Source organism: Pinus tabuliformis, chromosome 2_1 (assembly GCF_031772625.1).
Source record: "Pinus tabuliformis cultivar Carrire ecotype Pingquan chromosome 2_1, CPIR1, whole genome shotgun sequence".
Lineage (NCBI taxonomy): Eukaryota > Viridiplantae > Streptophyta > Pinopsida > Pinales > Pinaceae > Pinus > Pinus tabuliformis.
In genome coordinates this window covers 550506845-550512411 of record NC_142299.1, presented here as the reverse complement: position 1 = coordinate 550512411, position 5567 = coordinate 550506845, and positions in this window count along the sequence as shown.

Below are 5567 nucleotides of genomic sequence, written 5' to 3'. Positions count from 1 at the left end.
TAGTTGGGACAGATGGTATACCAGCGAACATTGTCAGAGTGACGACAGGAGGTTCTGCTACCACTGTATCGGATGACACAGTCCTAGATGTCGATGGTTGTCCAGACATATCGAGTCTATCCAAAAGACTTCCTAGCAATTCTACAGGAACTTGCGATGAAGGGGTACTAACTTCTGAAGTAGAAGGATATAGGTGGATCCCAGTTCCAAAATGTGATGGAGTACTGAATGGAAGATCCTCTGTCGTGGGGAAAGAGACGGTAAATCGAAGACCCCCACACCAAATAAGTCAAATTCAGGTGGCGTTTACCATCCTATAGCAATCAATCCAGGTGGAAGAGGTAGACCATCAGGTCCGTAAAATATTTCTGGTGCTGAAGAAGGTATAAATTCTGCAGCGACAGATGTTGGAGGGGTAACACCTTCCGAATCAACCCTAGATGTAGTTGGTTTAGGAATAGAAGTGTTTACTATTACACTAGGATCAGTTCTAATGTCCTCTTGTAACTGTGAAACTTCTTCTGTAGAGGTAGGGATACCAGAAATGGTTGGAGTAACTGGAGTCTCAAAGGATGTTGAAACACAAGTTTCAAACAAACCAAGAGACTTTGACCCAGTTAAACGAGTCTGCTTGGCCCGGATTGACTTTCTTCCATAATTGCGGATTACTTGATCAACTCAAAATAAAAGGGGAGAATGCTATTCCGAATTAAATGAATTTTATATGCTTTGACACAACTTTCTTTTTCAATTTTTAAGAGTCGAGAAAAAGCTAAATATGACTCTAGTCACCTTCGATTTTTAATGAGTCTGAAGTGACAAGTGCTCAGATGAACCTTTTCCTTTAAGGAGTCTGAAAAGGAACGAAAGAGACTACTCTAGAAATCTAGATAGAGGGATTACCAAACCAATCACAAAACTACAAAATACTTTTTATGGTATGGCAATCAATCTTCCTGAATGTTGTGTTCAGTGCATTGTGATCGATAGGGTGGCAAACACGGCTTCCTAAGGATAAAGGATATATCCTATTGTGGTCTCCCAATATATACTCGACGGTACGTGGGAGCACAAGTTCGTACTGGCACTTGTCATCTCAAAGAGGAGGAATCACCCAACCTATGATGAAAGCGATAGTTACCATGCTTTACGACGCCGGAATACGTCTCTAGCCTAGACTTCTAGATATTGTGCGTTAGGTTACAAAGCTTTTTTATGTTCATTGAATTTATTTTACAGTTGATATTTCTTAAGAAGTTTTCCTTTAAGGTTCACCGCATGATGTAGATATACAACTCCTAAATATGCAATCTAAGATGATAAATAGTCGTTTACTCTTCCTTTTTCAATGAAAATCCTAGCTACTAAGGAAAGAGAAGCGAAACCCTTTCAAAATAGAGCAGAGAGCACACACTAGATGCACTGTCCTAAATCAAAATCAACAAGCAGTCTAAATGCAAATGCACATGAATGTATTTGTTTTCCACTTTCTTAATGTTTGAATGAAAAAAAGAATGCTAAATACAAATCTGAATTATCTCTCAAAGCGACAGTACCAACGATTTTCTTTTCAAAAAATGAAAGGAAGACAAGATGACACTTTGCGATTTTGAATTGAAAACTACTTTCGACACTTGAAATACTATTAATTCAGATCAAATACAAGATTAACAGTGTAATCGACTATCAAAAAGAGGAGGATTCTTTTATTTGACTTAAAACGACACTTGCAACACTTTCAAATCAAAAGACGACAGTTCGATTAAGCTACTTGCTTCTAAAGGAGAACTGTAAATGGCGAAAAATACTTAAAAAACATTCACAATTCTTTGTACAATGGAGGCTAAATAATGTAAAGGAATGGGGTTTCAATAGTGGTATACTGATCACAGACAGTAAAACTCCTAAATAAAGCTGAAGACAGTGAAGAAAAAACCAAAATCTGGAGGCAGAAACAGTCTTATCTGGTCATCGCACCTGTAACACAGGGAAACAGGGATGCATCCCACCTACTACACACGGGAGGTGCGATGCATCCAGTCTGCTAAAACGAGACAGTGCGATGTTCTGGGGATGAGACTTTAACTTGGCTTTTAGTCACAGTTTTCAACTTAGTTCAAGGATTTAGGCTGAGCTAATGATAGTTAGTAAATACAAAGTATAGGGGCTGATCTAATGAGGTTAATTGAGCTACCTCTAGGGCACTTAGGATGTTTGCAAGTCAGTTTTTTAGTTCATAAACAAACCCAGAGATTGACTGAAGCAGCGTTGATCTACTTTGCACTTGCATAGCAAATGTAGTTCGAAGGCTATCTGGCTTAACTTCAGGCTCCGTCTGTATTTTATGAAGCACACAAATAGAGACAAGCAATCAAAATTTTCGCTCCCCAGCAGAGTTGCCATTTTGTTATCAGGAAAACTAGTGTCTATTCAGAGCTTCTAGTCCCACTAATATGGGTAGCTATCTTAGAAACAAACAAACTAAAGTCACTTATGTTTTCCTTTATGAGAGATGGATGAGAAAGAAGCAAATAGTACCAACCTCAGTCTTTCGCTTGGTTCCTTGATTTTTTCCTTTCCCCTTTGATAGAATCTCGGCACTCCTTCCTTACTTATCCCGCTTCAAAGAGCACCTGTAGAGTCAAAGTAGAATAATACCATCAAATCATAGAGATCTATCACTGTAAACGATATAGGATCAAATGTATATTAACCATAGAAATGCATATATCAATACAAGATTCAGAGGTATACAAGAATATGGAGGAAAACTCAAATAGCTTTATTGATAGAAGTAGTAGAAGAGAGGATTACAACCCATTGGTCTGACCCAGTGCCATCCTCCCAGCATGAAAGCCCTCTTCACCTCATACAAAGCAAGATCACCCAAAAATGTCTTTAAAGAGAAACCAACAGCACTTCCTTGCAAATTACAAAATTCCAGCCCCTGGATCTCTAAGATAAGGGATCCATATATAGATATTTGCAGAGGTGTGAGTCAGCATTGGGTTTTTGATTAGTTTAATTCCACTAACATTTCTTGGTTCCACTTGGAGATTTCATTGATCTCTTACTCATCCCTAGGTGAATTCTAAGAGGCAAGTGTCATATGTGAAGTTTCTAGAAGAATCCTTGATCATCCACTTAGCAAACTGTCTCTGCCATTTGTCTATTCTTGCTCATCGCACCCTACAGAAGGCCTTTTCAGTATGCATCGCACCTCCCGTGTGTACAAGGTGAGATGCATCGCACCCTGGCCATGGAGCAGGTGAGAGATCCAATTTTGACTAGTTCTAAGCAGTTTTTTAGGGAGAACTTCTGGGAAATGATGTAATCAGTTGACCTTTATCCTTTAGGGTATGGAACAACACTTTTAGGGGTTTAGAAGCCCTTGGTTTATGGACATATGTGATTGGGGTTGCGGTGCCAAAATATGTCTATAACAGGGCCATATTGGTGATTCACCTAAATGAGCATAGAAGCCTTAAAGCCTCTGTGGGCTTGGGGATTCGAGCCAATAACTTCGCAAAACTATCTGCCTTAAAACTTCTCCTATGTTAGGCTACCCACCTGGGCATGCACTCGGTTCAGATCTTTAGGGATTCGATCAATATAATTAAAATGGTTCAACAGTGTGAGCTGATGTCAGAACTACATATTATCCCCATTATTAGAAGAAGCAAAACATTTAAAATTATTTTTTAATGACTTTTGTTTATGTCATATATACATGGAACATAATAACACAACAGACCATCTTTCTAAAGTGGGTCTACAACAAGATATGGATAGTTGGAGGATAGAGGAAGCAGACCGAGATGAGATCCATGTGTCGGATCAACCACCATATGCATAATGTTTACTTTGTTTTCGGCATATGATCGATTTTTATGACAGTTATTTTGATTTCCAGTTTCAATTTCACGTACACAACAAAACTTCTTTTCCTTTACTTTTTCGGAATCTAGAAAACATTATCAATGATTTGGTTAAAATACTTTTAACTTATAGTTGATCCCACTCCTGTTTGGGCTGTTTTCCTCAATGAGGAGGCCCGGGAATGGCTCAGAACATACTTTTTGAGACTCTGATATGCATTTGTTATATGTTTTGTTGGTTTTTCTCTTTTTGGTGAATTGTCACTGACAGCTAGTCCATTATCTCATTTGGGTTGTTTTCCTCACTAAGGAGGCCCGGGATAAAAGGACAAATGAATATCTTTTAGTAAAAGTGAGATGGTAGAGTTTGAAGACACTCACTTACCATTTTAGAGAAACTCTATGATTTGCTCAAGTCATACAATTAACTGAATGCTTAACTACATATACTATGTAACTTTTTATAAATCGTAATAAAAAGTTGAATTTTTTCCTTGGAAAAAAAATAATAATTTTATTATTTTAAATGGAGTGTTATAGACCCAACATGTGACTTAGGTTTATGTCCATTAAACATCTAGGGACAAGGATGTGACCACACACTCTCTAGGTATAATTTATCCATAACTCCATTATAGGATTGTGATTATTATTTTGTTTGATCATGGGCCAATTATCAATTCAATAATTTGTAGACACGGGAGGTCATTTCTCGTGGTAATGTCTAGTTCATGTTAAATCTCCTACGAAAAATATTCATTTTGAAATCAAGTAGAAACTTTTGTTTAATCACAGGCCAATTATCAATTCAATAATGTGTAGGCACGGGAAGTCATTGCTGGTGGTAATGTCTAGTTCATGTTAAATATCATATGAAAAATATTCATTTTGAACTCAAGTAGAAACTCATGGTAAGTAGAGTGATGATGCACCACACATGGAGGGATTTATCAACATGGTTGGGTTGATAGAGAGGCATATTATTGGTTTGCATGGTTATATTGTTTCTCATTACTCTTGTTACTCCAATCATCCTATCCAAGTATCTTGTACATTACCATGTCTTGGGTTAATTATTTTATAATCTACTCATTTACTCTCCACAAATTCAAAAAATTGCAACCTATGCTCAAATCACTCTGGGTAGAAATTCCCCTCTAATTAATTACCCTTTATTTTGTTCTAGTAGTTTTTTGGAATTTGAACAGGTGTAATGGTTTCCTACCTAAACTAATTTCTCAACGGGAAATTCTCCCCATAATGTTGTACTAAGCTTCTTTCGATTCTATTTTAATCTCTCCTTAGTGCATCCTCATGAACTAGCTACCGGTACTCTACGTGTTCTTAGTAAGGTTTCAACCTTAGTCTTTGGTCCATTTTTAGGTTATATTAGTGAACCAGAGTTTGAATCATTACAGTAACCCCCCTCCTTGTCTATCCCTTAAAGAATTTTCTCTCATTGTTTCACACCCCCTTTGATTACTCTCTTTCTATTTCCCACTTGACCTTGTTCTTAGCCCTCCCCATCTTTGTCTCTCTTTGTTCATGAAACTCTCACCCCTAGAAGTCGCTTGTCACTTGGTGAATCTCCAATTGTAATATCACATCAATGTGCTTGAAGCAAGTGACAGTAGCTTACTTATGGGAATATGGTGGCTCTCATATCTGGCAAAGGGTAGAGAACTCAAC